Source organism: Stenella coeruleoalba (assembly GCF_951394435.1).
Source record: "Stenella coeruleoalba genome assembly, chromosome: 11".
NCBI lineage: Eukaryota > Metazoa > Chordata > Mammalia > Artiodactyla > Delphinidae > Stenella > Stenella coeruleoalba.
The window spans coordinates 78,946,910-78,967,385 of NC_137157.1; the positions used below are offsets into that span (position 1 = coordinate 78,946,910).

The 20,476-nt window shown below is 39.3% G+C and overlaps 1 protein-coding gene across 2 annotated transcripts in view; it reads right to left on the reverse strand.

Annotated features, from left to right (window-relative positions):
* CCDC91 (coiled-coil domain containing 91) overlaps nt 1-20,199 on the reverse strand; it is a gene marked incomplete at its 3' end in the record, with an annotated part of 371,630 nt that extends 351,431 nt beyond the window's left edge. Inside the window, exon 1 of one of the 2 annotated variants that reach the window (XM_079937340.1) lies at nt 20,098-20,199. Of the gene's footprint in view, nt 1-6,357; nt 11,802-20,097 lie in introns of those variants that run through there. The other variant, XM_079937341.1, reaches the window with a different exon arrangement.
* Between the last annotated feature and the right edge of the window lie 277 nt (nt 20,200-20,476).

Sequence of the window (20,476 nt, forward strand, 5' to 3'; positions counted from 1 at the left end):
AACGCTCTATATCATGAATGTGGTATAAGTTTCTCATAGGTAAATATTTGTCAAAAGTCATCAAATTATGGGTGATTTTAATTTATTTTTTAGTATTTTAATATTATTGTATTTATTATTGGTTGTTTTAATTGTATAAATGTTATATCTCAAGAAAACTGCTTTTTTAAACCACCACAGAATACAGAATAAATAGTGGAAAAGAATATTCTGTTTGAAACTTTTATCACAGCCTCACTGCTTATCACTAGTGCTAAGTCCCTTCCTCTAGCAGGGGTGGAAGTAGAAAGCACATTAGGCAAATAGTCCAGCTAATAAGCATTTCTTGAAATTGAGGCAAGAGGAAAGATTACCTCTTAGGCAGAACTACAGTTGCTAGCAAAATAAAAGGGGGGAGGGATTGAGAATCAGAGGAAAAAGACATGCAGCATGTAAAATGCCTCAGGGTGTTTAATGTAGGTAAGCTTGAAATAGGGTATCCAAAAGATCAAACATAGGATGGAGGAAGTGAGAACAGATCATGGAGTCACCAAACTGGAAAATCAAGAGGACTGGAGTGGGAGGGGATAGATGTATTAGGAAAATAGGAAGACAGCCTTAGATGTTAAGTGAAATATGGGATGCTATCTACATCATGCTTTCTAAAGCTCTCTGCGGTAAGCGAGGCTGCCTGAGACTGGAGAAGTTACCAGGCATACCCAAATTATAATCAGCTTCCTGTCGGTTTGTCTTACTTTTAAACTTTCAGTCATACCACCACCCTGTGTCCCCAGAAAAGCCTTATTTCTTCAGATTGTTAAATAACAGAATGATTACATACTGTTTTGATTTTCTTCCCAAGCAATCAACAAGTAAGAGCATTATCCCAGCCTGCCCAGGGTTGACTTCATCATGCCCTTGCTTACACTTTTCCCCATTCTGTTGTTGGTAATCTATCCCTAGAGATCCTAGAGTCCCTTAATGATCTGGCTCAAATTTACATTTCCAGTCTCATCTTCTGCCTCTTACAGCCATTCTGAAGTTTGCAATTTTTTTCTTACACAGAACAATAGTTCATTAATAAACACTTATTATTTTTGATTGACTTTACTGACTTCAACTTCTCAAATAAAACGAGAAAAAATCCAAAGCATGCCTACAACTATTAATATAAGATTAAGCGGTCAGTTCAAAATTGCTATTTCCGAAATTTTCCTAAAAATTGTCCAAGAGCTACACACAACTCAAATATGCACAAACTTGATTATGTGTAAACTACTACTATAATATTTAAAGAATACAATGAATTGAAGGATTTCAATATTCCCAAGCAATTTAATGTGAAACATATACATATGGACATATGTGTGTTAATACACATATATATTCAATTATGTGTCCTATTCTGTGCTAGCATCTCTGCTGTCAGTACCACAATACAACCATCTAGTTCATTTTTGCATATTCCCTGATAATATGTTACCTGGTAATACGTTAAGGGCTTACTCTGGGCCATAATTTTCTTATGAGAAAAAGGTTTACACACTATGGGTAACATGAAAGCAATGGTAGTGATGTGAACAAAGGTGTAATTCTCCTAAGCATTGGTTCCTTCACCATCATTACGACTGATTCCCTGATGTTTATGATATTCCCTGATAGCTTCATGATATTCTGAAAGGTCAAAACAAAGAATATCATAAAGTAAAAGCAACATTCTATTTATATGCCTCACAATGACTTTCTCTCTCAACACACACATATACACTGAAAGTCATCAACAAATTTCAGTTTCAATTTCATAGATGAACAGCATTTTCTGTTTATTATATTATAATTATAACAACATTGCTCTGAACAATTGCCCATTATGTTCTTTTTTTTTTTTGAGGTACGCTGGCCTCTCACTGTTGTGGCCTCTCCCGTTGCGGAGCACAGGCTCCGGACGCGCAGGCTCCGCGGCATGGGGGAATCTTCCCAGACCGGGGCACAAACCCGTGTCCCCTGCATCGGCAGGTGGACTCTCAACCACTGTGCCACCAGGGAAGCCCCCATTATGTTCTTTTAGGAATGGATAAGAACAGATAACTAACTACATGAAAGAATGCTACAGTTCCCACACACAGAAACGTATGCCCCAACTTCTCCACATATACAACCAATTAGTGGTGTTTTATTCAACTGTTATGGTTTCCTGCTTCCTTGAAAACTGACAACTTCCACAACTCATTACACATAAGTTCCCAAAAAGATGTACACCTGTCTTGATTAGAATATCTAGTTCTGTGATATTTTTGAGGCAGAATATATATTTTCTTTTAATTATTGGCACCACGTTAAAGTAACTGAATTGCAGAGGAATGAATATTTGCTTAGAAAACCACTACACATTTTCCAAGCCTGAGAACCAACAAACACTTGCTATGTAATCCAACATCAGAGACACGGAGAAACAAGTCTACTGAGAGTCGATTTAAAAAAAGAAATTTTTTGCATGATTCTGGACCTCAACACTGCTACACAATCACAATGGAAAGAATGTGTGGTAATTAACCAGCTTTAAATGCTGAAAGTATCCAAACAATCATTCTTTTTCCCTAAGAACTTTTTACAAAAGGGGAAATCCTGTAGACTTTATGATTGCGCCTTCAGTTTACTTTACTTTTTAAAAATTGAAAACAAACTAAGTACTGGGTACTGCTGTTCACAGATTTTTTTTCCCTCTTTTTTAAAGTAAATAGTACCTTATCAGGCATATTATTCCATTTTACTATATTCATTAAATCTCTCTCCAGCATATGTGATTAACTTCTTAGCATAATGACTATTTTCCATAATCTGAGACTGTGGTAAAAATAAAAGGTCAAAGAACAATAGCAATAACAGTAACTGAGTTTTACCAAATCACTTAAGTCAAAAGTATATACCTGTCAATAATCCTTATAGACTGTTGTTAAATGTCAATATACTTCGTGATACAGGTACACTGTTTGACTGTGTCCGAGACTAATTAATTCTGGGATCTCAGCCATGATTTCTAAGAGTTTTACTATAAATTATCCTTATACTAGAACTCAGTATCTCATAGTCATTTCTTTATCATGTGAGATTTGGAATACTGTAAGTAATGAAAGCAATTTATGAAGCAAACTGCAAGGCCACTCTTCTTCATACAGTGGTAAGATGACCATGTATTCTTTAAAAATTTTTATTAGCTCCATATTTGACATTCCACCTTGCCAAAGACACCCTGTTTGTTGTACTGGAAGAGGAAATAGTCAATTAATTTTTTATTTCTATGGTGAGTGTATTAGTCAGGGTCCTCCAGATAAACGCAGTTGACCCCTGAACAACACGGGTTTGAACTGCATGGGTCCGCTTATATGCAAATTTTTTTCAAATAAATACTTACTGCAATACTACATGATTTATGGTTGGTAGAAGCCAAGGATGCAGAACCACAGATACAGCAGGCCAACTAGAAAATTATAGTCAGATAATAGAGTACGCAAGGTTCAGCACCCAACCCCCATATTTTTCAAGGATCAGCTGTAAAAAAAATAATAATTATATATATAATTATTATTTTTATAATAATACATTTTATTTTTAATATTTAGATACATTTTTTAATATTTAGATACATTTTTAGTTTGTTATTATATATTGGAGTATAGTTGGTTTACAATGTTGTGCTAGTCTCAAGTGTACAGCAAAGTGATTCAGTTATACATATACATACATCCATTCTTTTTCAGATTCTTTTCCCATATAGGTTATTACAGAATATTGAGTAGAGTTCCCTGTGCTATACAGGAGGTCCTTGTTGATTATCTATTTTATATACGGTAGTGTGTATATGGTAATCCCAAACTCCTAATTTATCCCTCCCCCCCACCTTTCCCCTTTGGTAACCATAAGTTTGTTTTCAAAGTCTGTGAGTCAGTTTCTGTTTTGTAAATAAGTTCACTTGTATCATTTTTTTTTTTAGATTCCTCACATGTGATAGCATATGATATTTGTCTTTCTCTGTCTGACTTACTTCACTTAGTATGATAATCTCTAGGCCATCCATATTGCTGCAAATGGCATTATTTCATTCCTTTTTCATGGCTGAATAATATCCCATTGCATATATGTGCCACATCTTCTTTATCCATTCCTCTGTTGATGGACATTTAGGCTGCTTCCATGTCTTGGCAATTGTAAATAGTGCTGCAACGAGCACTGGGGTGCATGTATCTTTTCAAATTATGGTTTCCTCTAGATATACGTCCAAGAGTGGGATTGCTGGATCATATGGTAGTTCTATTTTTAGCTTTTTAAGGAACCTCCATACTGTTCTCCACAGTGGTTGTACAATTTACATTACCACCATCAGTGTAGGAGGGTTCCCTTTTCTCCACACCCTCTCCAGCATTTACTGTTTGTAGACTTTTTGATGATGGCCATTCTGACCTATGTGAGGTGATACCTCATTGTAGTTTTGATTAGAATTTCTCTAATAATTAGCAATGTTGAGCATCTTTCCATGTGCTTTTTGGCCATTTGTATATCTTCTTCGGAGAAATGTCTATTAGGTCTTCTGCCCATTTTTTGATTGGGTTTTTTTTTTGATATTAAGCTTCATGATCTGTTTGTGTATTTTGGAGATTAATCCCATCAGTCGCATCATTTGCAATATTTTCTCCCATTGTGTGGGCTGTCTTTTCATTTTGCTTATGGTTTTCTTTGCTGTACAAAAGCTTTTGAGTTTAATTAGGTTCCATTTGTTTATTTTTGTTTTTATTTTCATTACTTTTTGGAGGTGGATCCAAAAAGATACTACTGCGATTTATGTCAAAGAGTGTTCTGCCTACGTTTTCCTCTGTTTTACAGTATCCAGCCTTACATTTAGGTCTTTAATCCATTTTGAGTTTATTTTTGTATATGGTGTTAAAGAATGTTCTAATTTCATTCTTTTACATGCAGTTGTCCAGTTTTCCCAGCACCACTTAATGAAGAGACTGTCTTTTCTTGTATATTCTTGCCTCCTCTGTTGTAGATTAATTGACCACAGGTGCGTGGGTTTATTTCTGGGCTTTCTAACCTGTCCCACTGATCTCTGTTTCCATTTTTGTGCCAGTACCATACTGTTTTGATTAGCTTTGTAACTATTATTTTTATAATAGTATATAATTTTAATTATTTTATATATACATTTTATATATGTACCTATATACTACATACATATATACACACGTATATACATATAAAGAGACAGAGAGAGAGAGAGAGAGAGAGAGAGAGGGAAAGAGAGAGAGAGAGAGAGAGAGAGAGAGAGAGAAAGAGAGAGGGAACTAGATTAATAGGAACTGGCTTGTAAGATTATAGAGGCTAAGAAGTCCCAAGATCTGCAGTTGGCAAGCTGGAAACCCAGAATGCATGGTGCGGTTCCAGTGTGCATCCAAAGAGTCCCAGTCCAAGTGCAGGAGAAGACCAATGTCCCAGTCAAGCAATCAGGCAGAAGTTCCATCTTACTCAGCTTTTTGTTCTATTCAGGTCTTCAAATGATTGGATGAGGGCAATCTGCTTTACTCTGTCTAGTAATTCGAATGCTAACCTCACAAACACCTTCAGAATAAAGTTTGATCAACTATTTGGGCACCCCACGGTCCTAAAATTAACCATCACAAGTCTGCCCCTTGTCTACTTGGCACCCATACTCATCTCTTAAACCATACTTAATCTCCAAATAAGGACATAATTCTTTTATACCAAGGTCATAAAATGTGATATAGCTATCCTGTGTACAACTGGAAACACACTAACCTCTTCTCCAGAAGAGGAGGTAAAGTCCTTGAGTGATATTTACTCTACTCCTTGATATCCCAAAATTTAAATACTATGATGTAAAGTTAATAATACTTAAAATACTATGATATACACCTAATGCATTTTATGTTACATGATAAGTGGTTAAGAGAGGAAAAAAGCAAAGATAGTTTACATATATATTGCCATACACATACACGTGCGCGCGCGCACACACACACACACACACACACACACACACATATTCATAGCAAAATAAGGAAGAAATACTCATGACTATTACAGTCCTCATTTCTGTAACTGGTCAAATGGTTGTAGCTGGTATTTATAACTGCCTTCTTCCATTACCCATTCTGTATTCCTTTTATCTTCAGCAAGCACTTCAGCTGGTCATGGTTCTTTACCTCATGGAGTTACCCAAATCCTCATTCCTGAGGGATCTGGGCCATCAGTAGTCCTCCCTCAATTGGGCTGTTTTAGTTTTCCATTGACTTTAATCACAGGGCATGATAATATTGAGATGCCTAAAAAAATCTCCTGCATTTCAGACACACTCTTCCTTACCTCCATTGTGGAACAGTAGTCCAATATCCCCTTGGTAGTCAGGATCAGTCACCCCAGCCAGCACAGCAACTCCCTTCTTTGCCTGTTGATTCAGAGGTATGAGGAGTCCAAAGTGGCTAGGCAGTAGTCTTAATTTCCAATTCAATGGAATCACTGTGTCTTCTGGTGGAAGCATTCCTCCCTTTGGAACTAAGACCTATAGGCCAGCAGAGCAGAAAGTCATAGAAACAGGAACCAAAGTTTTGCTAGTGGCTCACGAGGGGTAATAGTGAATGGTGCCACTCCCATTTCCACCCCTTGATTCTTGGACCTGTGACCCTGGCTATGGAAGAAACAGCACCATATACTGTATGCTAATTCAAAGTATATACAACCTTGTGGAGAACCTTGCACCAGTCCTGCAAGATACTGACACCTTGCTGGCACCATAACTTAGTCTTCAAAAGACCATTCCACCATTCTGTCAAGCCAGCTGCTTCAGGATGGCAGGAAACAAGATAAGACCAATGAATTCCATGAACATGGGCCCACTTCTGCACTTCTCTTGCTGTGAAGTGAGTTCCTGGATCAGAAGAAATGCTATATGGAATACTATGTGGTGAATGAGGCATTCTATAAGTCCAGAGATGACAGTTTTGGCAGAAGCACTGCACGCAGGGAAGGCAAGTCCATATCCAAAGTAAACATCTACTGCAGTAAGAATAAATCGCTGCCACTTCAATTATGGGAGTAGTTTAGTATAACCAACCTGCCTCCACTTAGCTGGCTAATCACCCCAAAGAATGGTGCCATATCAAGGATTCAGTGTTAGTCTCTGCTGATGACAGACTGGGCACTCAGCAGTGGCCATAGCCAGGCCGGCCTTGATGAGTGGAAGTCTGTTGCTTAGCCTATGTGTAACCTCCATCGCTGCCAGCATGGCCACTTTGCTTATGAGCCCACGAGGCAATGACAGCGGTGACAGGGGAAAGAGGCTGACTGGTATCCACAGAATGAGTGAGTCATCCTATCCACTTGATTATTAAAATCTTCCTCTGCTGAGATCACTCTTTAGTGAGCATTCACATGGTACACAAATATCTTCACATTTTTTGCCCATTCAAAGAGGTCTATCCACACCTTTTCCCCAAATTTCCTTGTCACCAATTTTCCAACCATGTTTCTCCCAAGTCCCTAACCATCCAGCCAAACCATTGGTCATAAGCCATGAATCAGTATACAATTGTATGTCTGGCCATTTGACCTCCCAAGCAAAGTGAACAACCAGGTGCACTGCCTGAAGTTCTGCCCACTGGGAGGATTCCCCTTCACCACTATCCTTCAGGGATGTCCCAGAAAGAGGCTGTAGGGCTGCAGCCATTCACTTTCTGGTGCTGCCTGCATATCATGCAAAAGCATCTGTATAACAGGCCTGAGTCTTCTCTTCTGTGACCTGATGTTAGCAAACTTCCCATGAAGCCAGAGGTGCAGTCTGGAAAAAGAAGACACTGTAGCAGAGTAGGGCCCATGGACATTTGGGCCACTTCTTCAACTTATCTGTGCCTCCAGGGCCTGCTCGGGCCTGCTCAGATATATACCACTTCCACTTGTTGATGGAGTGCTGCTGTGTCACGTGCCCAGCTTTATGGCTTGGTGGGTCAGATAACACTCACTTCATGATGGGCAGCTAAGGTCACATGGTAACTTGGTGGCCCATGGTTATGCAATCAGTCTCTAAGGCCCAAGTGTAGGCCAACAGCTGCTTCTCAAGAGGCACAGTTATCCACAGAGGATGGCAGGGCTTTGGTCCAAAATCCTAAGGGCCTACACTCTGATTCTCCTAAAGGAACCTGCCAAAAGCTCCAAACAGCATCCCTATCTGCCACTGACACTTCAAGGACCGCTAGATCTGGTGGAACATATGGCCCAAGTGACAGAGCAGCTTGCACAGCAGCCTGGACCTGTGGCAGAGTCTTCTCTTATTCTGGGTCCCATTCAAATCGAGCAGCTTTTTGAGTCACTCAGTAAATGTGCCAGAGTAACACACCCCAAATGAGGAATGTTGTCTCTAAAATCCAGAGAGATCCACTAGATGTTGCGCCTCTTTCTTGGTTGCAGGAAGGCCCAGATGCAACAACTTATCCTTGTCTTAACCTTAGAAGGGATATCTCAAGATATCTCATACCGCTAGACCCCCAGAAATTTCACTGAGGTAGAAGGCCCCTTAGCTTTTGTCAGATTTGTTTCCTACTCTCTGACACTAAAATGTCTTACTACTAGGTCTAGAGAAGTTGCTGCTTCTTGCTCACTAGGTCCAGTCAACATAATGTCCTCAATTTAATGGACCAGTGTGATGATTATCTTGTGAAAGAGAAAAGTGATACAGATCCACACAAACTAAATTATGACGTAGGGCTGCGGTAGGACAGTGAAGGTGTACTGCTGGCCTTGCCAGCTGAAAGCAAACTATTTCAGCTGGACCTTGCTGACAGAGATGGAGACAAACGCATCTGCCAGACCAATAGCTGCATACAAGTCATCAGGGGATGTGTTAATCTACTCAAGCAGTAAAACTATATATAGCAGCTGCAACTGGAATCACCACCTGGTTAAGCTTACAATAATCCACTGTCATTCCCTAAGATCCATCTGTCTTCTGCACAGGCCAAACAGATCAGATGAATGCAGAAGTGGTGGGAATCACCAACCCTGCATGTTTCATGTCCTTGATGGTGGCACTAACGTCTGCAATCCCCCTAGATATGAGGTATTGCTTTTGGTTTACTCTTTTCTTAGGTTGAAGCAATTCTAGTGGCTCCCATTTGACCTTTCTCACCATAATCACCTTCACTCCACTGGTCAGATAACCAATGTGGGGACTGTGATAGCAGCTGACTGTATCTATTCCAATTATGCATTCTGGAACTGGAGATATAACTACAGGATGGATTTGAGGACCCACTGGGCTCACTGTGAGACAGACCTGAGCTAAAACTTCATTGATTACCTGACCTCCATAAGCCCCTATTCTGACGATGGACCAAAGGGACAACTTGGGTCCCATGGAACTAGCGTCAATTCAGAGCCAGTATCCAGCAGTCCTTGAAAGGTGTGATTATTTCCTTTTCCCCAATGCACAATTACCATGATGAAAGGCCACAGAACCCTTTAGAAGGGCTGACAGAAAAAGACTGACAGTAAATTTTGGCAATGTACCAGCGTCCTTCCTCAAGGGAACCCTGCCTCCTCTTCATTCAAGGGGTTCTAGGTCTGTAAAAATTCAAGTCTCAGAATTGATTGATGGGTCATGACTCTGTTTTTTCTGATTCAGGCTAGACTTTGGTTCACTTGACATAGAACTTTTCTGCTTATACAGATCAAGTAAGAATTCAGTAGGCTTCCTATCTATTTCACTTCTAGGAACACCATGATCAACTAGCCAACACGATTGTTCTGCCTAAATCAGACTATTCTAATTGCCGCTTTGACTCTGCTGCCCAAACCACGCTCACCTTGCCTTTGACAGATGGATGTCATTACTCGGCCCCTGCCACCCTGGAATTCATTTACTCCCATTGCATTTACGTTTCCCAGTTCAGTGACTGCATGCCCTACTGAAGCATCACAGAGCTCGTCAAGGATGCCAGGGCTCCCCTCACGATTTATCTCATAATATTGGTGGAAGCTATGTCTTCTGGACCCTCCCAGTTTGGGTGAGGCACTTCCTAAATGACAAATCCACTCTAACATTCCAATCTCCCTAAGCCCTTGACTCCCTTCCTCTACAGTAAACCAAGACAGGTAGGCCCAGCATTTGCAGCTCACTCACTGTGAGCCACCTTTTGGTCCATATTTCGGCCAAACCACCACACTAAATGCAGAATCTCTGCTTAGTGAGCCCATATCAATAAATTCTGCCTGGTCCAACTTCACGTTCTTTTCATGATTATGCTGCACCTTTAGTATCCATTCCCACACATGTTCCCTGGATCTGTCTGTATAAATTAGAAAGTTCAAGTAGTTCTTTTGGAGTATAGTACATTTCCCCATGAGTCACACTTTGTACCTCACCTTTAGAAGCCTGCTGGGATTTCAGTCTAGTCATAGATCTAGAAGCAAAGAAAAGTGTTGGGGACAGGTCCTGAGGAGATCAGCATTGTCTTGCCTGGCAACTGCCTCAGGGGCTGCCATTAATGCAGAATTAATCCCCTCAGATCTCAGACATGGGTGGAGAGGCTACTCCCACTGCGAGTGAGGAAGTAGCTACCACTGTGGGTAGAGAGGCCACTACCACTGAGGGTGGGAAGGATGCTCCCACTGGCAAAAAATACTCATCAAAATTCAGGGGCTCGATGTCTCTAGCTTCATCTCTTCCCACACACTCCTAACTTTCAGGATCCCATTCCTTCCCAATCAGTGCTCTCCCTATAATGTATCAGTTTATATAACTCTCACCTACTTGACTGTGAGGTCCTTGAAAACCAAGTGACATTTATTTCTGTATCCTCCAGTGCCTAGTATAGGAACCTGAAATATAGATTTCTATTGAATTGAATTTTGCTTCTCACCATAGTTCAGTTGTCCATTATTTTACTTTCATTAACTTAGCTTGACAGTTATTAAATCCTTGTTTATGCACCTATCAAAGGTCTTCATCTGCTAACAGTGCCCTTAAACAGGAAACAGACTTGTTTACCAGAGAAACACATAAAGGACTTGCTTGCTCACATTTTTCTAAGATAATATAAAACTGTCCTGACCACTAATTTTCATTTCTTCCTGAAGTAAAGTACCAGTATCCTCAGCAGGATCATTTTTTTCATCTGATCCTAACTTGTAATTTTTTTTTTCCTGACAAATCTGACCATTTCCGAGCAATATTTGAAAGACTTTTCCTCTGCACGATTATGAAGATTAACTAAGCCATTAGCTAAAAATCCAAAGTTTTCCCACAAGGCAATCCAAGCACTCCCAACTTTTTTATATGCCATAGTGCCAGGATCCTACAGAAATGTCAACTGACACTATTTCTCTACTGAGTAAATATATAACCAAATCCAAAAAATGCTAGCTATTAGGTGATGGCACTGACACAGTAAGTCTTATTTACTTAAGTTCCATTAGTTGTATATAAGTATTTCTACATTTTAACCCCATGTTCTTATCAACTGTTTGAATCATCCCAATGTCTTCTACAGCACTGAAAATAATATTCTCAATTATGACTCTCAGGTAGTACAAGATGACAAGATGCTAAGCCATTGAGTTAAATGCTAGGGAAAAAAATAAGTCCAGCTACTTTTGATTACTAAGGCATTAAAACCCCACAAGTACAAGTCTAGAGATTTTCACCAAATTAAAAAAAAAAACAAACAAACCTGGCCTTCTGGTTGTCTGATAATCCCATTAACCAAGTAATATGTTCAGGCATAGCACAGGGTAAGCAGTCAATAAATGTTTTCTTACTTTTTGTAATCATTTTGATAATCAATGAACTTTTTAATCATAATTCACAAGCCCTAACTAAAGATTTCCTCTATGTAAATTGACCCAATTTTATAAAATGAACTGGCATAATATAACTGCTAATAATTCCAAGTGGCCATACAAGACAAAGAATACAGAGTTTACAAAAAGAGTTCACCAAGTCACTAAACAAGACAGCAAAAATAGCAACAAAAACAGCAACAATAAAAAACTCTGGGGAGGAGAGGAATTTCTGATTTCCAGAGTTGCCATGTTACATGTAAAATATATTAAAAATATATATATACACATATATTTATAAATAGTTTTCAACAAAAATTATGAGACATGCAAAAAAAACAAGAAAGTATAGTCCACACACAGAGCAGAAAACTGGCAGTCAATAAAAATTTGCTCATGAGGAAACTCAGACATTATAGACTTAGACAAAGACATTAAAATCAACTACTTTAAATATGTTCAAACATGTAGTCTCAAATCACTAAAGGAAACTATGCCTAAATAACTAAAGTGTAATAACAGTCTCATAAAATATAGAGTACTAATGAAAAGATAGGAATTATAAAAATAAAATATATAAAATCTGGAGTTGAAAAGTTCACTAACTGAAATAAAAAATTCACTAGAAGGTCTCAACAGCAAATGCTGAGTTGACAGAAGAATGAATCAGTGAATCTGAAGATAGGCAAATTGAGACTATCCAGTTTGAGGAACAGAAAGAAAAAAGAATAAAGAAAAATAAACAAAGTATCAAAACCTGTAGATAACCATCAGGAATACCAACATATGCATAAGCATAATGAGAGTTCCAGAAAAAGAGGAGAGAAAGAAAGGGGCAGAATAACTACTTCAAGAAATAATGCTAGAGGGGCTTCCCTGGTGGTGCAGTGGCCAATGCAGGGGACACGGGTTCAAGCCCTGGTCTGGGAAGATCCCACATGCCGTGGAGCAACTAAGCCTGTGTGCTACAACTACTGAGCCTGTGTTCTAGAGCCCACAAGTCACAACTACTAAGCCCACGTGCCACAACTATGGAAGCCCACGCTCCTAGAGCCCATGCTCCCCGACAAGAGAAGTCACCACAATGAGAAGCCCGCGCACCACAACGAAGAGTAGCCCCTGCTCACCACAACTAGAGAAAGCCCATGCACAGCAACAAAGACCCAATGCAGCCAAAAGGAATAAAATAAACAAATTTAAAAATAAATAAAAGAGGGCTTCTCTGGTGGCGCAGTGGTTGAGAGTCCGCCTGCCGATGCAGGGGACCCGGGTTTGTGCCCCAGTCCGGGATGATCCCACATGCCGCGGAGCGGCTGGGCCCATGAGCCATGGTCGCTGAGCCTGCGCGTCCAGAGCCTGTGCTCCGCAACGGGAGAGGCCACGACAGTGAGAGGCCCGCGTACCCGCAAAAAATAAATAAATAAATAAATAAAAGAATGCTTGAAATTTTCACAAATTTGATGAAAAACATTAACCTACACATCCAAGAAACTCAACAAGTATCAGCAATTATATTAAATACACAGGGGTTAAACACTGTAATCAACCAGCAGAAATTTGCAGAATGAATAAAAAGCATGATCCAACTAGATACTGACTACACAACATGCCTTAGATTCAAAGACACAAGTAAAATTTTGCACACCAGTAATGTATCAAGGATAACTGAATATTTCATAATCAATATGCAGAATGGTATACTATAAACAACCCAAGGTTTGGAGCATCCATTTTATAAAAGTCTGTAAGTCAGTCAAAAATCTGATTTTCATTCATCCAAAATGTAGTTTTTTAGTAATATTCATATAAGCCCCTATCAGCGAAGCATACTTATAGATGAATGCATCTTGCATAATACCGCAGCACTGTCTTTACTACAGTTGCAGATGTTCTGAATTCTTATAATACAAAAGTAAAGCATCTTGAAATGATCATGTAGACCCTCTTTCACCACAAGATGGAACACAAAATAAAAGGCAATTTGGCTGGCCCCTTCGTTATCTATGCCTACTTTTGGTAGGAGATGCACATGGTCTATGTTAGCAGGGCTGGCAAAGGGAGAAGAAAGTCAGTCTTCTCTGAATACCAGGAAAAAGTGATTCCACACTTTACAAAATAGCAGTTATTTCACTGATATAGTTAATCTATATGAGTATATGTGTTCAACTGCATTACATAAATACCAAAATGTTCATACCCTTCTAAGGTAAGAAGGTTTACTACAATTATAACATGCTGCATTTTAAAGTAGCTAACATTATTTCTGATCTTCATCTATTAAACCTGTAACTTTTAAAAAGTCTTCTAATTTCAAAATTTTTAAATTATTGTATTCTCTGCTAGTGACAATAAATGTATCTCTAATTCTTTAAGTAAAACTCTACAACATATAGCTAACAACAGTCTTTGTACCACTTACTGGGGATTTGACAGGGAAGGGAAGAGGATACAGGTCAAGAAATACTTAAAACAATTTAAAATTAGACAATATAAAAGGACAGAAATTTGGGTAAATATTTTAGAACTAACTGATACTGTCTCATGCTGATTTACTAAATTGCTTAATGAGTTTATTCTAAGAATTAAAATTAGAAGACAGATCCAGAGTAAGCAGACTACATACAAAATGCTTACGTAAACTCTATATTGGCATTATAGCCTACAAATAAAAGCAGATTCAAGAACACTTGTGATAAAACTCCAGCTCTACCACTCACTGTTAATACAACCATAAATAACTTTGCTCACTTGTCTGAGACTCAGTTTCCTCATCTATGAAATGGGAAAAATACTACCTACCTCAAAAGGTTCTGGTTGGAATTCAATAAAACAACATACATAAAGGGTTACTGCATGACGCTGGACACAAAGATTTCTACAATCCTTATCAAAAGAAAAACATGAGTATTTTACATTACACAAAATGCATCAGGAATTCTATCTAGATCACTGACAGCAAAATAATAATGTGGATGGAAAAGCCATTTACTTATTCCACATGCTAAACCTATAAAATAAATGATTTAAACTGGATAAAATCTAAGGAACTGAGTTTCTGAAATTCTAGGATTCTACCATAAAGTGATGCACAAAAAGTCAATGATATTGACTGCCACATTTTGCTCTAAAATTTATTACAAATACATAGTCTGGAGGACAAATTCTAGGAATATAAAATAAAACAAAGAGGCAGTGTATATTAAGAATCTGAAAAAATGTCATACACTTTGAGTAATAACCATTTTTTTAAAAATCAATTAAAAAAATTTTATCAGAGTTATGCACAAAGATTTAATATAAATTCTGAGGAAAACAACTATCCTAACTACAAATCAAGAACATACAAATCAAGTTCTCCAAAAATTCACGACGTAGAAAGCACTCAGTGTAAGCCTAGCAAAAAGAAAAAACTGTAAGACAATATTTACAATTTTGTTTTTTAAATGTCCGCAAAAAACAAAAAAAAGCCAGCAAAATATAGCAGGAATTATCTCATATTAATGGAAATGGATTAACTCTTTTCTTTATAGGATTATTTCCCAATTTTCTACTGTAATCAACTATGATTTCCACAATCAAAAAAAATACAGTATTCATTTATGATTTTTAAAAAAATGTCAGTGAACAAGAAGCTAAAGAAAACTTCCTCAATCTGATGAGAACTGTACTTAAAAAAAAACCTATAGCTAACTACTTAATGGTAAAAGATTACATGCCTTCCCCACTAAGAAGAGAAACAAGGCAAGGATGTCAGCTCTTACTGTTCCGTTTAACATCACACTGAAGGTCCTAGCCAGTGCAACGAGACAAGAAAATGAAATAAAAGGCAAACAGGAAAATATGAACTAAAACAGTCTCTACTGGCAGACAAGATTGTCTACATAGAAAATCCCAATGAGTTTACAAAAGCTACTAGGGTGATTGAATTTATTAACAAGGTTGAGAATTCAAGGTCAATATAAAATATCAATTTATTTATATAAATAATTGGAAACTGAAATTTTTTATAAGATTACCATTTACAACAGCACCAAATAACATGAAGCACTTAGACATAAATATAACATTTTGCACAAATATGTGCAAAATTATTATGCTGAAAGCTTTAAAACGTTAATGAGAAAAATCAAAGACTTTATTAACATCTTAACAACATTAAGATGTCAATACTCTCCATATAAAACTATAACTTCAGTGCATCCAGTCAAAATCCCAGGATGCTTTTTTATAGAATAGGCTGATTCTAAAAATGTACATGAAAAGAAAAGGAGCTAGGATACCCAAAACAAACACACACAAAAAGTAAGCTGGAAGACTCAGACTTCCTAATTTCAAGACATACTATAAAATTACATTAATAGGGACTTCCCTGGTGGGGCAGGGGCTAAGAATCCACCTGCCAATGCAGGGGGACACGGGTTCGAGCCCTGGTCCGGGAAGATTCCATATGCTGTGGAGCAACTAAGCCCGTGTGCCACAACTACTGAGCCTGCATGCCAACAACTACTGAAGTCCGCATGCCTAGAGCCTGTGCTCTGCAACAAGAGAAGCCACTGCGATGAAAAGGCCGCACATGGCAAAGAAGAGTAACCCCCTCTTGCTGCAACTAGAGAAAGCCCGTGTGCAGCAACGAAGACCCAATGCAGCCAAAAATAAATAATAAAAATTTTTTTTTAATTTACATTAATGAAGACGTTGTAGTTTGGGCCAAAGGAGAGACATATAGAACAATGGAAGAGAATTGAGAGTCCAGGAACAGATCTACACATACAGAGTCAATTGATTTTTGACAAAGATGCCAAGAAAATTTACTGAAGAAAGAATAGTAAGGATAGTCCTTTCAGTAAGTGGTGCTGGCCAAATTGGGTGTCAATACACAAAAAAATAAAGGGCGAGAGAAAAAGAACTTTGACCCATATCTTGCACCACATAGAAAAATGAAGAAAAAATTGATCAAAACAGATCACAGACCTAAAGGTAAAATCTAAAACTATAAAAGTTCTAGAAGAAAACACAGTTTTAAAAAAAAAATCTTTATATCTTTGGGTTAGTCAAAATTTTCTAGATAGGACGCAAAAGCACAAATCATAAAAGAAAAAAATGATAAACTGGACTTCTTCAAAATTTACAACTTCAGCTCTTTGAAAGATACTGTTAAGAAACTAAAAAGACAAAGCACAGACTGAAAGAAAATATTTGTGAACATATATATGATAAAGGAATTGTATCCAGACTATACAAAATTCTTACAACTCACTAAGAAAATAGACCAAAGATTTGAACAGATAACTTCACCAAAGAAGACATACAGATAGCAAATAATAGCAAATGAGCACATGAAAAGATGCTCAACATATTAGTCGACAGGAAAATTTAAATTAAAACATCAATGAGATAGCACTAAATACCTATTAGTATAGCTAAGATTAAAAGTAAAATGACAAATGCTGACCAGGATGTGGAGCAAATGGAACCATCAAACATTGCTGGTAAGGATGTAAAATGAAACAGCTATCTTGGAAAATAGTTTGGTAACTTCTTATGAAGTTAAACAAACATTTGCCACATGGTCAAAGAATCCTACTCCTAAATATTTAACAAAAAGAAATGAAAGCATATCTCTACACAGAGACCGGTAGATGAATGTACAAAGAACTGTACGTGAATGTTTACAGCAGCTTCATTCCTAAATGCCAAAAACTGGAAACAACCTAAATGTCCACCTGGTGAATAGATAAACAAATTGTGATATAGCCATACAATGAAATAGCACTCGGCAATAAAAAAAGAACAAAGCACTGATACATGCACTAAAATGGATGAATCACAAAAGCATTACATGAAAGAAACCAGAAAACAAGTTCTATACACAGTAGGAGTCCATTTATATGACATTCCAGAAAAGACAAAGCTATAGGAACAGTGAACAAATCACTGGTGGCCAGATCTACTGCTGAGGGGAGAAAACGAACTACAAAGGAGCAATGAGGGAACTTTTTGGAATGATAGAAATGTTCTTTGTCTAGATTGCGGTAGTGGTTACATGACTATTATGCATTTGTTAGAATTTAAATAACAAGATACTAGATGAGATTTTTTTTACTTGTAAAGTATACCTCAATAAACCCACATTTTAAAAGACGCAGGACATGCCCTTTTGGAAAATATGCATCAAGTTAAATGAGCTAAACCCAGCTAAATGGGTATTTGGGTGGGGTAAACAGTGGGGAAACAAAAAAATCAGAAATACTGGAAATCAAAATATTGATTTATCAATAGTAAATAAGAAGAAACACATTGATACAAAGAGTTGCTCTAAAGAGAGTTGCCTTTTTTATTGTTCTCATTGTTTAGACAGAAAAATAGCAAAATTTGATGAGTTTCAAGAAAGACCAAAAGTCACAAGTAACAGACTGATAAAGGAGGCACAGTGATTACAAACTAAAATTTGGAAACAACTCACCTAAACATGCCCTTTACAATTTACTGATTAAAAGAGTCCCATCCACCCTAATGTACTTCCACCCCAATTTCTGCTATGAAGGGCAAGATAATAAACCTTCAAATAGTTTTCTTTATTCATAACAATCCTATGTACTTTACAAATCTTACATCTATAGCTAGGGGTTCAAGATAAAATGCCTCTAACCAGACAAATTCCTGTTTGTCCATTTAAGCTTCAGACCAGCTACCTGGTAACCATCTTTCTTTTCTTCTTCTTTTTTTTTTTTTTTTTAACTGCCACCAAAAAAAAAAAGCTGTCTCTCTGTGATGACTTTCTGAAGTTTCTTTTTGTCTGTTATTAAGTATCAAGATGACTAAAATAAACAGAAAGCTCTCAGAAGGTTTGAGCTGATCACTCCAGTAAGATACATTTTTCCATTTAATAAAAGTTAAGAGGTAAATTGTAACTTTCATCACTTTGTTTTCTTTATGTTTATTCCATTTGACTTGTACTGTTGCTAGGAAACCTGTTCATAATAAGATTTCCCAGCCCACAGAAGAACCTCCTAGCCAGCCTGGAGGATACCAAACTTTGTAACCAGGGCAATTCTCTACCACACAATTTACTGGCTAGCCAGCACCATACAGGTGCACTTCCCCTGGCATCCCCCCGCTGCATTAACCTTACAGGTACAGTACAGCGAATTCCCTTAATGCAACAGAAATCGCAGCAGAAGGTAAATGATATGAAGTGTTCAGCTCTCTGATGGCAGAGAACAACGCGACTTTATTGCCACTCCCAGTCACCCCACCCAACTAAATATTCTGGGTATTTTGTCTTAAATTGTGGGGTGAAATGTTAGCCCACCCCAATGACAAGATGAAACGTCAGTCCACCCCAATCTCTAGTACCATGCAACATCCAAACTGTGTCCAAAAGCCATCATCCAACTACCGTCCAGATAAATATTTGGAGAGTAAGGTGGGCATCAGTATCTGCACAGTTCAGAGGGGGAGGGAAGGAAAGGAGCCGGAATTCTTAAGGTGCCGCTGAATCACCTATAGCTGTGACCAGAACTTTACCCTCCAGGAAATCAGCATCTGCCCCAACTCTCATCACGGAAGCAAGTGAGAGTAGCAGCAGCAACATCATCCTACCAAAAAAAAAACACCTACTCAGCGCTGCTTTTAATAGAGATCCCACTCCTTCGAGCGAAGACAAAAATAGGTTTCATGTCCAAAGCTTTGCTCCGCACTACGCAACAAGGGCAGATGGAAGAAACATCTTTGAGGAGAGAGGGGACGCACTTCAGAGGATGAAGGATACCTCACCACTAGGCAAGTTACTGGCTGCTGCTTTCACCCCGAAACGCCACTTTTATTGCAACCTATGGCCCAAAGTAACGGCAAGGAAATGTCACAGACGGCCGTTGTAGAGCTTTTACCCTGGTGTACTTGGCCAAGTCGAAGGGGAAACATAAACCAGGCGCGATCGGTGAAAACTCGGCAAGGATCAAAGTCAACGTTCAGTGGGAGCTTCGGTGACACAACAGTCACGTGTACTTGTGCGTAGGCTTTCGAAAACATTCGATTCTGCAAAGCGCAGGGGCCGAAACCTGGCGGAGAGGGCAAGCACGGGTCGGCACCGCCCGCCAAGGGAGGCAGGTCACGCCCCCTGACTCTCAGGCACCGCGACCGACCTCCCGGGGCCAGGCCCGGGCGGAAGCCCGGCTGCGCTCCCCGCCCGCGCCCAGGCCGCCTCCGGGCGCGCGGCCGGCCTCGCGCGGCCCCGGCCCCAGACCCAGGCCCGAAAGGCAAGCGTCCGTTTACCTGCGCCCCGGCTCTCGCCGCCGCCGCCGCCGCCGCCGCCGCGCCGCTCCCCCACGCCGTCAGGTGAGCCACCCACAGCACACAGCCCTGCACGCGTGCACCCGGGCGCGACCCTGACCCGGGGAACCAGGGCCCCGGCTACACGACTTGGGGTAGCCCACGTACCACGCACCACCCGGCTTCCAGCACCTCTGCCCCCGGAAGTTGATTTCCGCCAATGCCCGCCCAAGGCCGCGCCTGTCACTCAACGCCCACACGCGCGTCACGTGTGCCTATGCTGAGGCCGAGCCCGGGGGCCCCATCTTCACAGGCCCGCCACCCCTGGCTCGAGTGGTCTTCGGAGCGCTGCCCTGGGAAAGAGGTTGACTCAGGCGCTACT